The 21,676-nt window shown below is 35.1% G+C and overlaps 1 protein-coding gene across 6 annotated transcripts in view; it reads right to left on the bottom strand.

Moving 5' to 3' along the window:
* The window catches only part of LOC138706038 (myb-like protein P), a 68,072-nt gene extending 46,799 nt beyond the window's left edge, over nucleotides 1–21,273 (bottom strand). For 3 of the 6 annotated variants that reach the window (XM_069834936.1, XM_069834942.1, XM_069834941.1), the window contains exon 1: nucleotides 21,101–21,273. The gene's annotated coding sequence lies outside the window, so the exon portion shown is untranslated. Of the gene's footprint in view, nucleotides 1–15,497; nucleotides 15,800–16,752; nucleotides 16,772–21,100 lie in introns of those variants that run through there. The other 3 variants (XM_069834938.1, XM_069834939.1, XM_069834937.1) reach the window with 3 other exon arrangements.
* Nucleotides 21,274–21,676: the final 403 nt, after the last annotated feature.

The raw sequence follows: 21,676 nt of genomic DNA, 5'->3' as shown, positions 1-21,676 counted from the left end.
ATTACATAATTCCTACGCACTTATCACAACATATTGCTACAAATCATACGACTTTAGGAAGTTGATTCCTTACAGTTTAATTCTGCATCCTAATGTCTTGAAGAATTTACAATAGTAACAACTCTGTGACAAGTGCGTAAGAAAAATGTAGTTAAAAAAATCTGTACGAAGAAACTATGGAATTCACAACACATTTTTGTAGAAGATTTTATTTGTTCGCTTTCTTCGCCGGGAAAATGTTTCGGACAGAAATTAAAAGCGATTCATAATGGAGAGGAAAATAGTAAGATTTCCAGCACTTCGGGAAAGCGACGGTTAAGTAACTGTTGAGAAAGGGACAAGGAAGTCGCGAAACCCGCGGAAGCGGAGTGGCGAATTCTGGAGTAGAATACGATAAATGGTTTCCTGACGACATCGCCCCAACTCGACTGATAAGAACGCATTATCTACATGATATACTGTACGTCTAATACAATGACAAGTCTCGAGCAGAGCTGCCAACCAACGTGAACAACGTCACGCGAAATACAATGACTAGAATTACGTAGAGTAAATATAATTTTTCAACAGCTGACATTTATATATTGTATGAACTGTTACTTTTCGAAAAGTTGCGTTAGTATTCGTGGCTGAGTTTTTTTACGATAGAGACTCAAATGAGTTTTCTAGGTCATCGAACGGTTACATACTTCTCATAAGACGCGAGGTTCACTGCTTCAAACCCAGACAAACAGAATTTTTAAGATTATGAATTCACTGTCATGGTTTCCTTCGAAAGGGAATAAAGCCGCAAAGCACACGTTGTAGATTTACGAAACTTAAAAGAACCTTGTTCCTGAATGAGATAGCTCCAGACAAAATCTACTGGTCTTTACAATCCACGTCAAAATTTCCAATTCTATTGTTATCCTCACCTAAGATTATCACAATATTATCGCCTTATATGTCTTATCTCAGAAGCCAGAAGGAAGTAAGTCCAAAATCTCCATTTTGAGATACGGTGAGATGAACGTTCCACTTTGTATACAGGATGGAAGTGAAATAGTTCTGCAGATTGAAAGGGACGATAGCATATACTTAAATGAGTAGAAAACCTATAGCGTACTACGTTTTGTGATTAAATGCACGGTACTATAGATGAAGTGCTCAACGAACTCAGCCTACATGAACTGACTCGCAACCCCGTCTCTGGCTACAAAGTTGCAATCTGGTTGCATCGTTCAGTGGCTTGAAATTAATATTATTGTTCAATTAAATTTACACGAAAACCGTCCACGCTATTGAAATACGTCAGAGGGATAAATGATTCTTTATTAAATTTTCTATCGATATGAACAAAAATCACTATTCTACTCACAATAGTTACTGAATAAGGGAGTGTTACACATTTGGGGGGGGGGGGGAAACATAGCTCTGAAAATCTGCAGAGTTATTTCACTTACACTCTGTATAGCTTTATTATGACTTACTTCGTTTGACTACGCAAATATCCGTCCCTGCAATTCGGGAGTACCAAAATCAAAACAAGCATAAAATACTATACTGTATATGTAATTGGTGCTTGCTTCCTTTTACTTTCTGACGCAAGAATGACATTCTTCACACTCCTAAACTGAGATTTGAATTCGATTTTCCGAATTGGAGGGAGGGGGGAGAATGTTGGGTGAGAAAGTCAATCTTTTTTTTTTGTTAGTTATTTTACGACGCTTTATCAACTGTTATAGTTTCTGAGTGAGATGAAGGTGATAATGCTAGCGAAATGAGTACAGGGTCCAGCGCCGAAAGTTATCTAGCATTTGCTCTTAATGGGTTGAGGGAAAACCTCGGAAAAACTTCAACGAGGTAACTTGTCCCAATCAGGATTTGAACCCGGACCCGCTCGTTTCACGGTCAGGTAGGCTAACCGTTACTCCACAATGGTGGACCGAAAGTCAATAGTATGGAAAGAAGGCAGAGATAAAAATATGGCAAATTATTGGTTACTTCATACTTCATTAGCTTGAAGAATTACGTTTGTTCGCCTGTTTTATCCCTTGCCTTTGTGAGGATTAAGAACCAACAATGGATATTCGGAAGTAGCACCATATAGTGAACCAACGAGTTAGATTAGTAGGCCTAATATATGTAGTAACTCGTTGTAGTGAAGAAGGCCATCGGCTGAAGCAACACAACATGATGAATAGAACACAAAGAACATATGCCCTCAAACCAATGGAAGACGAATTCATTTTCCTATCAGAGTCCTTTTGATTTCTCGGTAAAAACTTTACCACTTGAACTGCAAAGCATTTTTGGCACAGCAGCATAATTAAAACAAAACGACATGAAGTTAACGTAAGTGCTTCAACAAATTCTACTTCAACTAGTAGAAAACGCAGAAAAAGACACGCGTTCTCTGTCATACGATTCACGTGTCACATCAATATGGCGAATCTCGTACATTTCATAGGGTAATAATGCAGCTGTCGCTAGTTATCATGGCTGTCACTCAACGCTACCGTATGGACAGAACAAATGAATTGCACTTATGATGGATTACGCATAAATCTATGATTATGTACATGAAGGACGATTCATGTCGTAAATATTAAAGCTCAGATATGTATGCAAAATCAAATGCTGATCGATGTATGGAAGTATGTACAGACCCAGAAACAAAATTTGGGCCACCTAATTTTACCAAGTTCCAGACACAACGCATTGTACAGGTGCAATAAACAAGGGCGCCTAAATGTATGCTACTTGTGGAAAGACTGGATGAGCTTGTTGCCTATATAGAGGAGGACTACTACCAGGACTCGGTCCGTTTTTTAATTCTACATCTGTACAAAAATATAACTTATTATAAAAGACGCACTATAAAAGTGAAAGTGATATTAATGTAATTGTAATATAATAGGATAAGCATCATAACGAATTTATCTCGCACATTGTTTCCTGTTGCAGTCCGTTTGGACGATATGGGCTGTAAGTGGAGCTGAAACAAACTCAAGTGCATCTGGCCACTGGAGGTGGCGTTTTGCCGTCACGGTTCCGGAAAAGAGCTGTCGTGCCAGTGATCATGAGATGACAGATGAAATGAGGGGGAAACGCAGTGTTGGTGGAATGATAAGAGAAACATTGGAGTACATCGAGAAAACCCCTCTATAATGACTGCTCTGTTCACCACAAATTCCATCACAACCTGGCTGGGGACAGAACCCAGGCCACCTAAATGGAAAACCAGCGCGCTTGAGCCATTGACGCGGCTAAGAGCGCCTCTACCCTGTAGCGATGTTTAACATCATTCTATTTTAAATTCGTTTCCGCTTAAATTTATTAGGCTTCATAGGCCTATAGTAAAATTATGTACATGAAGCATAAAATTAACGCGTGGCAATAGTTTGTTGTTTCAGTACATATGACAATAATTGTTGTAATATCAGAGTCTAGTATATACAGTTATGAAGCTCAATACGTAGGGAATATGCATCCATAGATAGTTGCTAACCATTAGGATCGCTACTATCGCCTCATCACAGACAATGCGAAATAGTGCCGGCACAGTCTATTGTTCCTAGTACCCTCACAACTCAAGCTTCGTGACTGTATATACTAGACTGTGGTAATATGCTATAGGAGGAATTGTCATATCTGTAAGTTATATGATGATAATTTTAAGTGAAGAGTCATAGACAATAACAACCTTCTTGTTATGGAACGAACCATACGCTAAAACTTATTTTACAGTAATTCATGTTAGACATTCCCATAAATTGAATATTGATATCCACAATTGTATTATTATTAATTGTAATTATTGTGTATGTATTCTGTATTCTTATTGTATTTCATTTATACGAGTAGTTGGATAAGAAATGAAAAGCCTACAGTTTATATACTGGTTTTCTATAAAATAATACAAGATAACAAAATTGAGTAAAGTCTTACATTGTTACACAAATGCAACATATGATTAATAAACCTATTTCAACATAAATTCAATATGCTAATATTAAATTCATAATACTAAATACAAATATTTACATACAGAAAACTTACAGAAGAAAGAGTTCGTCCAAAGGGCTGGATTCGGGAAGAGTACCTAAAACACTCATTGCATTTCCGCGTTGACTAGCAATACTTAAGCCTTGACGCAAATAAGTAGTGCAACGCCGATCACTAGTAATGGAAATCAAAATTTGACCGATTTGAGATACCAAAACAATTTATTAAATTTTTCAGTCAAACACTTAGGCCTATATGATGTTAAATATATTAATAAGTCATTACATTTATTAACACATTATAGATATTTTATTTTATTAATATGAACGTTTTCGCCTATTGTTGGCATCACCAGATACGTTGAAGTAATATTCATTAGGCCTACATTAATTACCATATCTGACGTTAAGTATACATAGTAAGGTGTGTGTGTGTGTACTTTTTATTAATAAATATTATTGGTAAAATAACACTACATAAAGCACGAGGTCTACGTTTATTTATCCGAAACATTGTTTAAATATTTAATTAGACATCCTCCTCCTCCTCTTCATCATCACCATCAAATGTACATATATCTCAACTATACCGTTGTAAATCTCTGTTGATCAGAATATCTAACAGTAATGATTTATGCTTGCTGTCATCAGTGGTTTTAACTTGTTTAATATTGTAATTTAATTTTACTTCATGTCTTGTTAAAGAAATGTCATTTTAGTTTTGTTTGAATTTGAAGTTTCGTTGAAATGATACGCCTAATGAAAGCAGATGTAATTTATGTAACCAAATGGACTAACTAAAATACAATAAACGACTTTCATTATCATGAACATGCACCTGAAAGTGACAAATGAAGTGAAAAGATCACTTGTAAATGTTTCTTTTTCTGATGGTACCAGGTTGTCTTTCAACATTTCTGGTCTTCTCTTCTGGCAGTGCCTAGATGTGACTATTTCTGAGGCTGGAGCGCCTGGAAGGCGGAGTTACATTACCCCGATGATATGGTAGGATGGACATGATTATATGGCGCCAGGAGAGATCTTAAATCTAAACTTAACCTAAATTCCAGACAATGGACGAACCCCTTTAAGGAAAAATTCCTGTGATCCAACCGGGAATCGAATCCCGGCCCCTTGAACTATAGTCAGAAATGTAAACGCAGCCACTTGCATTTCTATAAGCGGGGAATTACTGGCATTCTCGAACTATAACATGGCGGCGTTTAAAATGAATAGTTTACAGGGGTCTGTTAATCTTACGACCTTCGGCTGGGGAAGTACCGACTGCACGATAGCGTCAGTGCACAGCCGCGGCCTCGCCTTGGCCTTTCGACTTGTCTCAGTAGGCACACTTAAGAATAGCACATATGCTTTCTCGTGAATAAGATTACATTTATTGCTTGTACGCACACTTCACGATGACAATATTACCATTACATTTTTGGCCTATTTCAGTAACGTTCGTCACATTTCGCAAACAAAAATTAACTAAACAGATATGACATTAAGAACTTTAGTGTAAACATGTTTTTTACATATTCACTGAAATCTCATAATGCGCGATTGCAGGGATATGAATTTTATTACCTCGTCGCTGAAGTTTTACGTTTTTGCCTCAATATCTTATTCAGAGTTATTTATATCTTACATACTTTATAAATTTTACAAAGAAACTAAATATACATAGGACATCTCAAGTGTGTTCTAAGTTCAGTAATACCAGGTAGGATGTCAAGAAAAGAGGTGAAATATTTTAACAGGTGACACATACAATCAATTCGAATTGAACATTCCTCCAAACATTTTCCTTTCGCTGTTTGTTCAATGTTCAATAGTACTCGTATATCCAGCTACCATATTATTATGTTTTTCGAACAAATACAACATTTAAGCGTCTGCAAAATAGGCTGCCCACAGAAACAAGCAGGACCTTCAATATACTGTATCAGTTGAAGAGTATAGAGGATAAAGCACGAATGTCACATTGCTGTTAAGAGAGAGATAGTGATCTAATTCAGTATATTAATGCAACATTTATAGCTGTTCCTATTACAAATTAAGGAAAGAATGACTAGGCCTATCCGTGATGATAATTATCTTTTTTACCAGGTTTGATGAAAACAACACTGAAGTTTGTAGTAATCTACTGAATTAGATACTGACCACCCTTAACCCAGATATACCTGAAATATTCTTTGCAATTTTTGTGTATTTTACAAATCACATTTAATGCAGTATATAATTGAAGTACATCTATGGTGTCGAAACATCCTAGTTGTAACTGGTTGAGCTAGAAACAGGGTTCCTTTTAAAAGGACAGCAGACATATGAGCATACATTTTGAAGAAGAATTGTAAACTATGCTTACATGAAAGGAAACAATGTAATTGTTATAATTTATTATTATTATTATTATTATTATTATTATTATTATTATCAACAAATTATTACGTTATTTTATTAGCTATAGTTTATTATTATTATTACTAATATTATTCTGAAGAGCGATGCATTGTGGCTACATTCATTTTAACTCTAGAATGCTTCATTGAGTAGTACCGTACTGCTATTGATATGCAAAAATACGTAATAGGTGAAAAAATGTTAATGTTTCGAGGAAATTGGTAATATTGGGAGAGAAGAGACGATACATATAATGAAACAATTGCTGTGGCAATGTCGAGAGACAGGTTAGAGTTCATTTTCTCAAATCTACATTGTTATGACAATGACAATTTAGATAGAAAATAAGACCTCTTCCAAAAACATTAAATGAAAAATAATAGAAACTTACAGTGTCCATTCAATATCTCCCTTCAGAACATCACCAGTCTTCCACTTGTAAACAGATCTTGCTGTGCAAATCTGGCTTTCAAGTATAGCGCCCTGTGAAGCAGACTTGAATAATTTCAAGGGAAAAATTGTTACGGAGCCGGGTATCGATCGCGGGACCTTTGGTTTAGCACACCAACGCTCTGCCGACTAGCTACCCAGAAACTACACCCGACACCATCTCAACTTTTCTCTTTATATCCATACACCTCATTGGGCTGACAAGATGCCAGAAACCCAATTTTGAGTGCACACAAACTCCGTGTGACTTGAATCGTGGTTTTATGTTAACGTATACCTGAAAGCCAGATTTGCATGATATATATGTCACTTAGGCAGTTAACAGAAAACCACAGTTCAAGTCACACAGAGTTTGTGTGGACTCAAAGTTAGCTTTCAGGCGTCTTGTCAGCCCACTTGAGATATGTGGATATAAAGGGAAAAGTTGAGATGGTATCGGGTGTAGTTCCTGGGTAGCTCAGTCGGCAGAGAGTTGATGTGATAAGCCAAAGATCCCGGGATCGATACCCGGCCCCGGAATAATTTTTCCCTTGAAAGTATTCAGATCTTGCTGTGTTCGCAGAAACATTGCTATGACATTGCGTCTGCTCTTCACATGCAACAAATTTGTCACCCCATTCCTAAACCCTCCCCCTTCTCTTCAAGAAGGCTATGCTGAAATATTTCTGCTCCTGCTGCAAGCTGTGAACCAGATAGGTTAGTAGGTGTTATATCACGTTTGTCCCCTGAATCCTCGTCTGTTACGTCTTCAGTGGCATTTGTATGCTGCATTATAGTGATACAGTATGTGTGTATTTGAGATGAAATTCCGCTCGTAGCATAATTTTCAAACGTAGATAGCATTTCATGCACGGAAATTCCACTAAAATTTGAAAAAGCGAAACAATTTCAAAATATATGGGAATATGCCTACTGTCCTTCTAAAAGAACACGTAAGTTTTCGTCATTGTAATGTCACAATGAATAGATATTTCGAACGCATTGTGGTTTCACGTAATATTTGTGTTTATTAGGAATCATTTGATCTACAACAAGTCGACCTGGTTGGCGAGTTGGTATAGCGCTGGTCTTCTATGCCCAAGGTTGCGGGTTCGATCCCGGGCCAGGTCGATAGCATTTAAGTGTGCTTAAATGCGACAGGCTCATGTCAGTAGATTTACTGGCATGTAAAAGAACTCCTGCGGGACAAAATTCCGGCACATCCGGCGACGCTGATATAACCTCTGCAGTTGCGAGCGTCGTTAAATAAATCATAACATTCATAACATCTACAACAATTTGCAAAATAATTCCGTACTGAAACAATATTTAACTTTCATATCTGATTTGCGTCTCGGATGCCATAGCTGAAATAAACGAACAACTCTCACGTCCACATCTCAAACTCAACGGTGACCAGAACTCTCATTACCAGTCTTACCACACCTAGCAAGCCTCTAATCGAGACCAGTAATAGTGACACCCGTGAAAAAGCAAATGCGTTAACTGTAGAGAGGGTAATTTGAAACATTGACCACTGTCCTTGTAATAGGACAGTAGGCATATCTGGGTTAAGGGTATACGTACGTGAACGACCACAAATATTCTCAGAAAATGCAGGCTCTAAATTTCTAAAATTTTATAAGGAAATGAACTCACAATTTGACAAAAATTACAAGGTACCACAAGACTTATTAGAACTTAAATATCTGATAAAGGTACAAAAAAAGGTTACTAATAATATTTTTAAGAATTCACTTTTTACTTCAAATTAAATTTTCCAAAATTTGACAATTTTTACACATATTTCATAACTCCACAACCGTTAGAGATAGAATTCTGAAATTTTGTACACTGATTTAACATGCATTTATACAAAAGGTAGACTACAATAATGCCCATTTCTTTGAAAATAGAAAAATTAGGTCACAAAACATTATGTAAATTTTAATATATTTATATAGAACAAATAAAGAATTAGTTGTACTAAAATAAACAACTCTACATGTCTGAGAGTAGTCTACTTTTCAGAAATAAGTGTTTATTACATGCAGGAAAAATATTAAAGATGTCCGAGAGACCATAACAATGTTACGGTTACCAAATGATGTAACTGCAGAATTTTTTTTTCATACTCTGATAAAACTGGTTTGAAAAATGTTATTAGTAACCTTTTTTGCACTTTTATCAGATATTTAAGTTCTAATAAGGCTTGTTGTGGTACCTTGTAATTTTTTTTCAATTGTGAGTTCATTTTCTTATAAAATTTTAGAAATTTAGAGCCTGCATTTTTTATGATATTTGTGGTCGTTCACGTACTGTACATATACCCATTGTGACATTCATTTTTTTCCCGCGTATTCTTCATTTGTTTTCACTAAGATTTAGTTTAATTTCACAACACGACTTCCTCTATTTACTTGTTGTCCTTCAATTCAAAATGTTTGTTAAGTTCAGTAGAAAAGAGTCCATGTAGCAAACAGGTCGCTGCTGTCTGTTTATGATCAGTAGTACAGATCTGCCAACGTTCCTGCATAATGTGTGATTCATCCGCAATTAGCCCACAACTTCCGCTCTCACGACACGACAATCCCTCTGGTTTAGAGCAGCTCGTATAACTTTCGTTTATTGATAATGTTTTATCCAGTATTATTATTATTATTATTATCATTATCATTATTATTATTATTATTATTATTATTATTATTATTATTATTATTATTATTAAAAAGGTTATTCCCTATAAAATTCCAATCTTTTGCATTTCATATCTAGTAGATTGGCAGGTCTGATGTTTGATAAGTTAAAAAAATGACGTAAAACTTTGAGATAAGCATTTCGCCATTACGGCTTGTTTTTAATAAATTACTGTTTCCATTGCCCATGACTGTCCATTGACAGTTATATATTATTGTTGAATTTTGATGCGTTTGGTAGGCCTAATAAAAATTTTGGTTTAATAAGAAATTTGTAATTTACACGTCGGTATTTTATTAATCTAGATAATGAAGAGATTTATATAATTCTTACCTCATACTCATGTTGTGTTAACTAATTTTTCTGCAAAGTGAGAGAGCATGTTAAAACAATAGTACTCCTTCCCCTCCCATCCCCTCTTCCAACATCAATCTCATAGATACTTAAACATATTTCAGCGGATTTCAACATTATGATAAGCAAAAACGCGTAAGACCTTATTTCGGTTTCTTTCATTTTCTTGTATTACTCAGAAACATATTTGCACTTATGTCTCTGTAAAACACTGCATAGTCTATACATATTTAAATCTCGCTTCCCCTTTGTCGCGCGCGCAGACACACACATATACAAAGACACACATATACGAACGCTTAAAACCACTACTTCATTACTTGGTTACCCTTCAGGGATTTATGCACGGGTTTTCGACATAATTCTGATCAGATTACTAAATAGCGTTGATTTTAATTATTATTTTTTTTCGTTCCACCAATAGTTAAAAATCTGAGTTCCAAATATGAAACATGGATTACATAACTGTATGACCTTCATCAGTAGAAACATTTATCCTTAATCTGAGATTATGCGATAACTTTACTACGTACGTCATGTTTCCATAACAACCAAATACAGTAGGTCTATGTCTATTTCTCAATACCGTCCACTCATAGGTACCCATGTTCCTGATAACGAGGTATCACATGAAGGCGCAGTTTTCAATTTCACTCATACCCTCGCAACCAGGAAATGAATCTATACTTCGTTCCATAATGCCTGACAGGAGAAGTAAACATTGTCGACAGAGGAGGAGAGAAGTATAATAATGCTAATTGCAGAGATCTCATTCCACGCTTGTCTTGAAGTTGGGCGGAGATAGAACGCTTCAGATCGCCGAACTTCAAGACGAGCGTGGAATGAAATCTATGCCATTGGTTGAATAGCAATTATACTTCTCTCCTCCTCTGCCTGCAATGTTTACTTCTCTTGTCAGACATTATGGAACGAAGTATAGATTGCGAGCGACTAACTGGTAAACTACACTGAGGTGAAACAAAAGCACTACATAAAATTGCATTATTTCCGTCATATACTTGCATAAATACATTTATCATTACTCTGTGAATGAAATACTGAGGAATAAATGGGTATCACAGATGAATTAATTAAAACAAATTAAAATGCTTATAAAAAGGTGAGTTATTTGAAAATACACGCACTTTAAATCTTGTATTAACTTCATTATGAGAGGCTGCTAAGTTCTCAGCTCATCCAAGATGACAATGAATTTTATGACCAACATTTTTATTAGTGTCTTATGCTTTATTATTTTATTATTATTATTATTATTATTATTATTATTATTATTGTATTTTTGCTCTATAATTTTAATTTGTACTCACTAGCTAGCTACCTAATTAAATAAATTAAATTATTACGTTTATTTATACACGTTTTAACTAACACCTATGTCATTTTGCGTGGGTAGGATCTTTGGGTATATCAGTAGGCCATGAATCATTGTGGTGATTCTGTTTTTATTGTCATATGTTACTTATACGGCTTGTATTCATTTTAGCTGATCGCAGTTTTTAAGATTATGATAATAGTGATTAAGACAGTGATGAATCGTGGTATCCACCATTTCGTCATTGTTCCTGCAATAACTCATATGTGACATATTTATAGATTTTCAAATTTTTGCTCTATTAAATAACTAAAAATAGTGATACAGCAAATAAAATCTCCTTATGTAATTATATTTCTTTGTTTCGAAAATGTATGAATTCACAGTCTCCTATGTACGGCTGCTATAGGATGAATAAATGTGTTTTTTCTTCCTACTGAATGATTTTATATTTTATACATAGGAGGTATTGCAGGAACGACGACGATTTGTTTTTGTGGTTTAGGAAAATCATGCGAAACCTGTCAGATTGACCGGTCACAGGGTTTGAACTCGTGGCCTCCCGAATGTGAGTCAAGTGTATTACCACAGAGATGTCACGGTCGGTTGTTATTATTACGTAGTCTCCAAAGCATTGAATGCTGATGAAAAGCGGGAAAAACGGTGAAGAGTTTTGAGATTGTCCAACATTTTCTGACAGATGAAACGAAGTTATTTGGATGATACTGTATGTTACTATGGAGGAAATAATTATGGCACATAAACTAACATTCCATTAAAAGTATCTCTATTTTCCTAACCTCCCATTCCCCTCTCAGAAGGAATTATGTTAGGTGACTTCCCGGGAACAGTATAATCGAGTATAATCTTATTAACGACAAGCCTCTTGTACTATAGATGTTGCATTATATTTCAGCCGGTGCCTGACAGTTGAATTTCAAGTGGCTTAAGGGGTTAGGTACAGCTTACAGCAGTAAAATTTTGTAAATAATCGACTTTTTTTCCTCCATTACTGTATCTTGTATAATAATGAAAATTAGCATGTGTAAAACACTGTCTTTCTGTTATATGAAAAAAAAAATATTTTTACGATTTAAAAAAATTATTTACTTTTTTTTTTTTTTTTTTTTCAAAATTCAGTTCACTGTGCAGTGATGAAGCGTTTCCAACTTGACTAAAAAACTATCCAACATCCTGTGATGACATTTTTTGTGTGAATTTATGCATCTTATATCTACAATATGATGAAAGATCACTTCTCTATCTTTGATAGATTGTCTGATAAAAAAAATAAAGTCATTTTAAAAAATGGTCAAATATCAGTATTTTCTTCTAACACAAAATAAAAAAAAATATATTATTTATCAAGGAATATAGTTGAAAGAGCATGATATTGTAAACATAAGTTTCAGCAATAAAATAAAAGAGAAAGATCATGAAAAAGTCAACAAGTTTAGGAGTTGTGAGGAAAACGCTTCATCACTGCACAGTAAACTGCCACCATTATTATATATATATATATATATATATATATATATATATATATATATATATATATATAATATTTTTAAATCGTAAAAATACTTTTTTTCATATAGCAGAAGGACAGTGTTTTACACATACTAATTTTCATTATTGTACAAGATATAGTAATGGAGGAAAAAAAATGTTGAATATTTCCAAAAATTTTACTGCTGTAAGCTGTACCTAACCCCTTAACTTGGTCGTGGGCATCGAAGCACTAAAAAGCAAAACAGAATCTATCTGATTGCTTTCATTTCAATGCTCTTGTCACTAATTACTTGATGTAAGGTGAGACGTTTAAACACTTTTTCTCGCAGATTAGTACACCCTAATGTTATTTCTCTTCCCCCTCATCGTAAACTGTGACCTTGCACCAAGAAGGGATAAGAAAATATAAATAGTGAAAGAAAACAGACAAAATAAAAGAAGACTCAAAAGGATTAGAATCCTAGGTATACTGATTCAAATTCATAGACATCTGAAGGATAGACATTTATAATAACAAAATGTTTCGTCACTAGCAGCAATAATTGGAAGAGTCTGCAGATATTGGAATTGCTGACAAAAAGCTAACAAGTTAATCTCATTTAGGACTGCATATCCACTATCAGTTTGTTTGGCAATCATACTGTGTATGTACTTTAATTATAGATACCCACAACACAAAGTTCATTACACCTACGGGAGGCATACCTTCTCTCGTCTAACATTTTCTGTTGTGTACGAACACGCATCATAGTGTTTCTTTCAAATCGCACATTATGTTTGACTAGAATAAACATGTCCGATTTACTCCTAATTTTAAGAACATTATTAAATTGTTAGAAATCATTCAGATACGATTAAATTGTGACTGGGTGATTATTGACGTGGCAGATTTTCCCTATCCTCGGTATTTACAAGTTCGAGTCGTCTACATATAGGTATACTGAGGCAACACTATTTATGGGAAAAGCAGAGAATCACTTCAGGAACTGTCGTGTTTATTTGTCTATGGTTTCTATAGTCTACTAAACTGCAAAAGTGTGAACTAAATTTGTGGAATTTAGCAAGTGCGTGTCCGTATATCTTAAAAGGTTTGTCACTCTATTTCCCTAACATAAGTAGCAGTCACACAGTGAATTACTTAGATTTATGTGGTGATGAAGGGGTAGCAATAATAGTAAATACCACCACCAATAATAATAATAATAATAATAATAATAATAATAATAATAATAATAATAATAATAATAATAATTCAGGTTTTTCTCCTATCTAGGTTTAACGCTTAGACCCTTCCCATTTTCTGGGATTTTTCAACCTGGAACATGGAAACAAGACACTCATGGCGTGAGGTCAGCACGACGCTTGCACATGATGATGATGATGATGATGATGATGATAATAATAATAATAATAATAATAATAATAATAATAATAATACAAGGGAATTGCAGATAATATCAGTCATGGATGTTGCACTATTCTGAATCATATAATAGTCATTATGCCAAAGTAACACAAACATGTATTATTTGTATCGAAAGAAGACCGTAAATAGGTCTAAATGTGAAATTTCAAGGCAGTTTGAGAGTTTAACTTTTTAATGGGTTGACAACTGAACAACGAGAAAGAGGAGGAGGAAGAAGACGACGAAGAAGACAGAAATTAAACGTCGGAGGACAGCACTTCGAATACATGTAACACCACATTGTAAAAATTATTTACATAATTCATTATGATTAGCAAATTCACAGTATAAGAGGATTGACAGTATTAACCTACTGTTATTACTGACTGATTCCTAGTACTGACAGAGATAGTTAATTTATTTCGAACAAGATACAATATTATTCTACCATCATTATTCAGTAATAGTAATGACCGCGATGTTAAATATGTAGTATTAAACTAGATTCGAAATAAACACGGGACATATAATCAATGTTCTGATTATTTGAGGACGTATTAAGATGTGCGATAGTACAGTAGCTCTCATGCAGAGTACAGAAAAGATCATAGGAAATACGCTTAATTAGAGAAAACAATAGACAATAAGACTTGAAAATAATACAATAATACGTATATTAATAATATACAAAAAAAAATAATAGGCTTGCATTGTGAAATTTAGTAAATGAGAAAGTAAATGTGAAATTTGTATGACTTTTTAGGTTTTCACGACAACTACGTTCAAAAGAAAATTTCTGGGGTTTCAGCCTTTCCTACAATTGTTTAAGCGAACCAGGTTTAACGAACAGAGTTGACAGCCCTTCAGGTCTGGGATATAATCTGCAAATAGCTTCGAAATGTTGGGGATACTGCAACACTTGGTTGAAAACAGAACTTTTTGTTCTAATTCTTCTGGGAAAATTACAAGCTTGAATTATATCGTTGAACCACAGTCTAGTATATAGTCATGAAGCTCAATACGTAGGGAATATGCATCCCTAGATAGTTGCTAACCACTAGGATCGCTACTATCGCCTCATCACAGACAATGCGAAATAGTACCGGCACAGTCTATTGTTCCTAGTACCCTCAACAACTCAAGTTTCATGACTGTATATATTAGACTGTGGTTGAACCATGATTTGCAAACGACGACGTTCCCTGAGAAATTAGTAAAATGTACTTTATTGCATGAAAGTGTATTAAGTTATGAAATAATTAATTACAGTTTATTACATCATAAAGGAAAGAAAATTTATTAACATGCATTATATAATTTGAAAGAAACTAAAAAAAAAAAAAAAAAAAATCGTATGCTATTTTATTGCAACGCTCACCTTAGTAGTAGGGAGAAATAGTTGTAAAACTCGATGTGAAGAAACTCTCGTCCCGAATCAAACTCCTTCACGTTTGTTGATGAATGTTACGTTGCTCATTCAAGAACTTTATTGTCATCCGCTCTGCCTTTCCCCCACTCCCGACTTCTACGAAAGAGCTCTTGGTTGCAGCCCATCACTGCCTAGCCTAGTAGTTGATATAGTTCGTTTTTCTGAGTACAGATGGCAGGTGAATTACGTTTGGTCGTTTGGTCCAAGGTTTCAGACTAATCGACGGATCTTGATTTGGTCTAGAGTCCCTACATACAGAATAGAGTTGGGCAACACGATTCTTTTTCAGAAGTTGATTCTAACGATTCAATCATACATTACGTATCGATTCTAGCGATTCATTCACAATTCTTCCCTGTCTGCGATTCAAATTATTCTTTTGAATCGTCAACGAACGACTCACAGGACACTTCGCACACCACGGGTAGAACAAAAACGTTCTACATCTCTCGGATAGATGGCATACATCGTAACCAGTAACACAGTTCACTAATCAGACTTGAGATGTATGCAACAAAATTGTTCTTCCTATTAAAGTTGAAACTACACATTCCTATAAAATATGTAAAAAAAAAAGTTCAAGCATTCTAAATATGGTTTCAGATTTAAAATAGAATCAATGGTTTTGAAACTAAAACATTAAATACGATAATAATGCGTCCAGCAGTTGTTAAGCAACTATAATGTTTGATGAACATTATTGAATAAGTAATAACTACTTTACTGTGTTAATATTATAAATTAGATATTTTGGATTCAGAGGATGACGCAAACCACATCGAAACTAGTCAATCAGGTAACATACCACAAAAATTTATAATATTAACACAGTGAAGTAGTTAGTACGTGTTAGTGTTAAAAGAGTGTATCCAAGAATGACGAACTATAATGTTATCAATATAGATAGACTACCTATTATACATCTTTCTGAAGTATTATAACTAGGCATAATTCAAATTAAAGTGACATTTTCAATTGTAAAGGGGAAGTATAATTAAACTAAATGTTAGAAATAAGAGATAACATAAAAGGTACTTTATGAACTCTTTATACGTATATTTAATTGCCTATAAGTCTAATAAAAGTTCAAGTATTTACGTCAAATTCTTTGGAACTAAGGTTATACTACTAATTTTTATAGGAAAAAAAAAACGTTGTTATTGTTATTCTGTTGTTAAATAAAAGCAGAGTTATTTAAAGTCACCTGTAAATTTGGACCAAATATGATTAATATTTATACACTTCGTCTTAGCTATCATGCCCGCGATGATTGACCGGCCGCATGCCCGGTGGGAGGCCGCGCTTCTGCCGCTGAGATGGCAAGCGCGCCGCAATTTAACTCGTTAAAACTTACAGACCGATTATTTAGTCCTGACAGCTCAGCGACGCGAAAGAGGGGAAGTAATAGGAGGAGTGGGGAGGGTTCCGGAGTAGAGATAGGGCGAGCGGTCGGTAAAGGCAAGCGAGTGAATAACCCAAACACCACTTGGCGTAACTAAATCGACTCGTCTGTCCCATGCGCACATCTCCGGCGACTGTCAGGACTAAATAATCGTACTGTACAATTAAGCTTCATACACAATATCTGGTTCTCTGATGGTCAATATCTGTCATTCTGTGATGGCGCGTGGCCATGCAGATGTAACTAAGCCTCACCATAAAAAGAAAATCGATCGGTGGATCAAGTTCTTCATTATTTACTTTTTCTAACACCTAATTACAAAAATTAAGACTGTGATTGTTATCTTGGGGCTGTAATTCATGACATGATGGAATTCTGTATGGTTTTAGTTTCACAGATGCTTTATAAATTCCTGTCTGCTGTGCTAAACGTCTCAGAGACTTGCGTGGGCACTCTAATGCCGCACCAATTTCATCCAGTTTTTCCTACGTAAGAACACGGCGCTTTTGTTATCTTTTTCTGTCATTTATAACGCCTGTTTCATTGAATCTATTAAATAACCTTAATATTGTTTTTATAGAGGGTACTGGCCTGTCGGGAAATTTACGTATGAATTTTCGCCTTGTTGAAGCACATGATTTTCTATTCTTTATGTACGTGTTGTATATGTAAATACGTCCCCTTAATGAATATCTGTTTACCATGACAAAACGATCAATTCTCCATTTCAGCTAAACGAATACTTTCAGAGGCCAAGATACAGAGAAACTGTTTTATTTATAGACGTCGTAGTATTGATATGAATGAGAATGGACATGTCGTCTTAGCGGCAGAAGCGCAGCCTCCCACCGGGCACGCGACCGGTCATTCATCGGGGTATGATGGCGAAGACGAACTATAGTACAGTTGAAGCAAGTTCCGATTTTTGGTCAAACCAATCAGAATTGATTCGTCACATATCACATCTATAGGGACTCTAGTTTGGTCTAAATATTAGCCAACAAATTGATTGCTTGGATCAAAAAGTATTGCTTGGGCCTACTTTAAACATAGGCTACCATATCTAATTATTATCAAATTAATTCAGAGTTAACTTTTAAATTAGAGCCAACTCTGTTTTTATTACAAAACAGATGAACAACAATAAAACATCGTGTTTTTTGTCCTTATAATAAAAAACAAATAACGAGCCGTCTGTGAATTAGTGTTCTGAAGATTAATAATATGATTGAAGTAAGAATTTTTATGCAACTAATCACATTGCCATAAGGCAAAATATTACAGACCATACTTTTTGTCTCCCTGTCTCAAGTAGCCTATGTGATTTAGAGATTTTAATTGAGTCTACAGTTACTAAGATTTGAGACATACAGCTAATTAATTGTAATTGGTTGAACCAAAAATGATGACTTTTTTAATCTTATCATACTTAATTATCAAATTAATTGACAAGTGTCTTTTTCAATTACTATGTTTTTTAATAAAAGCAGAACACATTAATGCGTTTTCTTTTTTGTCCTGTAGCCTAATAAGAAACAAGGTAAGATCCATCTCACTCTGTATATGACTCACGCGGTATCGCGCTGGTCTTCCATCCAAGCGGCTAGGTCGTGATGGAATTTGTGATAGACAAAGCAGACGTTGCAGAGGGTTCTTCTTGGGGTACTACCACAATCACGAAGCTTGAGCTGTTGAGAGTACTAGAACAATTGACTGTGCCAGTACTATTTCGCATTGTCTGTGATGAGGCGATAGTGGCGATCCTAGTGGTTAGCAACTATCTATGGATGCATATTCCCTACGTATTGAGCTTCGTGACTGTATATATTAGACTGTGGTACTACTGTTTTCCCTCTTTCATTCCACCAACAATCTCTAGCTCTTCTCATTTCATCTATTATCTACAATACAGTAGTTACTCGTAAAATAGGCTAGTTTGAAGACTTGGGGGTAGTACAGGTTTCAGACTCTGAGGGCTTGGGACTCCTGGTCCCAGGGCTTATCAGGTACTTGAGGATAGGACTTGTCTCTTGCAGGGTTAAGGCATGATGGTCCACACCTGTCAGCATCGGATTCACAAATTACCACCCAGGAACATGTCGCACTTGGACAATCATCGCATGTAGGGCACATAATGAATCGATATAGCCTATGCCTCAAGTGAAAGTTTCCATCTGAGAATTGATCTGAAGATTAAAATATGATACTGTATAATCAAAGTAAGCAGTGATGTTTCGCTGTTACCAATCAGAATTGTCTCAGCCTTTAATAGGCTATATAGGTAACTTCAGAAGAGAGTTGGTTTTTTCCTCCGTCAGTACTTCGTGTACATATTTTTTACATCATAATTCCATTACCGGTATTATGTAATTGCAAATGTTCATCACGTCTCTATATATAATTATATAGGAGGATACGAAAACATACTGTAACAGATGGGTGTCTGCACAAAGTTATGCAATGTTATAGGCTGTACCTACCCTTTTAAATATTGAACTCCATATCATTTTATGTACAATAATTTTATTTTTGGTTTTAAATAAGTTTTAAAATCTCCTGAATTTTCTACACGATGCTGCAATAATCTTTAATCACTTACAGTTCCAGACACAAAAAAGGTCAGACTCTTGAAGCTCCTTTCAGAGTACGATTCACGTCACAACGATTTAACAACGGTTTTCAACCCAACCAGTATTGAATATTATTACAGGAAGGTATTTTACAACTAATGCAAAAAGCGCGAAAATAAGATAATTTTGATGCCGAAGAGTTATTAATTATTATGTAAACAAACACAATACAGTACGATAACCTCTCGACAAGCATTTCGATTTTTCGAGAAAAACAATAAATAATTTAATGACAAGGGCAAAAATCCTTTCCAAGCCAAATACATCAATTTATCATAACGAAAACGTGGCATTGTACCACGAACTCAAATGAATATAAAAGAAATAAAAGAGAGCTTAAAATAATAAAAAAAAAAAAATACAGAATTGACTAAGTTAGCGTGCTTGCTCGCAGACTACAAAGTTCAGGGTTCGGTTACTGTTGAGAACAGAGTTTTTTTAAATTAATTATGCAACTTAATTACGTCGGCCATTATCCACGTGCTTCTGACCTCGGTAGGTCTGGTGTTGTGTTTACTACGCGGATATTACGAGAGCATAGGCGTGGAAGTACAGTTAGTTACACAATAAAAATCTGTACCTGCTCAATTGATTTTTACAATTCGCTTGTCTGCCACGCGCATTCAGATAATTGTGGACTTAATACAAAATTTCAAAATATTCCATTTCTTGAGTCTGCTATTAAATAACAAACAGAGCTACAGAACTCAATATGTGCACATGCTAACAGGTGTACGTTGTGTGTGTATACGAGTTCGGACATGTCGTCTCTGAACTATTCTATATTCATAAAACTTACGAATTTGGCGTTTGTGAGCATGATTTTTAAGATTAGTGAACACTGAACGATGGAAAAAAAATGACTTAATTACTCTGGACTCCGATTTTTTTAAGCATGTAATACGCTGTTACGAGACATTTGTTATAGTACGACAGTACTACAGTAAATGGAGCAACGGAATTCCCGTCCTCATCACTTCCTGCCATGACGCTACGTAAATGATATTAATGCTATTCAGTTATATATTCTGGTATAACTAAGTGAGAATGATTTAATTAATTGCAATTTGAGAATGGTCATATCACAAATATAGAAGTTAATTCCGTAATTCTTTACAATTGCGTTACAGAAGGAAGGCGGATATCAAAAATATCTGTTAACTTAATTGGCATTTGTAGTTATATTAGGAATATATAAATAAATGAGCAGACATTTTGTGGGTACTATAGACACGAATAAATGTATCTAGCCAAATTAGATGCCTAAAAATTGGAAGAAAAAAAATCAACTACTCTACGGTATTCGAGTTCGGAAATTGTTTTGTTGGAAATGATATTTAATTACTATATACAAACAAAACCCTTTATAAAATGGTCGAGAGAACAATGATAGCGAAGAATTCCAGTGGTAGTGGTATTATTGAGCACAGTCATGATAGCATATAATTATACGATGAAAATTCATTAGCAAAAATTGCTGGTAATAGGTAAAGTACAATAATGTATCTGGAAGTACTTACGCCTTACGCTAATTCCTTCACGCAAGTAATAAATGAATGGTTCAACAAGTATTTTACAGTAAGTTCACACAATTAACTAACACTCACAAATGTATTAAACTGCTCTTCTAATAGCCACACGCAACACCTCTAACTCTTCCCAATGCCACACTCCATCTGCGAACATCCGCGGCTACGCGCTTCGGCGCATGACGTAAAGTATAGAAAGGCCATTGGTGGAGGGAGAGGAGGCTGACGTCAGATATTTTCGCGCCTGCGTACTTACATAATTTTATTCGGAGAAGCAGAAACTCAACAACACAGTTCACATGCACCGCACTACGTAATTTAGAATGTGTTGTGACTTCTGTACACTCCGTGAACAGTCACACCGTTGTGAGTTAACCTGACCTGAAGGGAACTGTAATGCCATGAAAGGATATTTCTTTATCGTACGTTATTTTTCGTTTAATTCTGAACATAGCACAAGACCGAAGATGTATTTATTCTTTCCATTGTTGCATTTTATCATCGTGTTCGCTCTGAGTTCGATTTGATAAAAATGTAGACGAGGGAATTTCTCGTTAAAATAACAAC

The sequence above is a fragment of the Periplaneta americana genome, chromosome 9, assembly GCF_040183065.1.
Source record: "Periplaneta americana isolate PAMFEO1 chromosome 9, P.americana_PAMFEO1_priV1, whole genome shotgun sequence".
NCBI lineage: Eukaryota > Metazoa > Arthropoda > Insecta > Blattodea > Blattidae > Periplaneta > Periplaneta americana.
The sequence above is the reverse complement of the archived record's forward strand: the minus strand, read 5'-3'. Positions and strand labels throughout refer to the sequence as shown.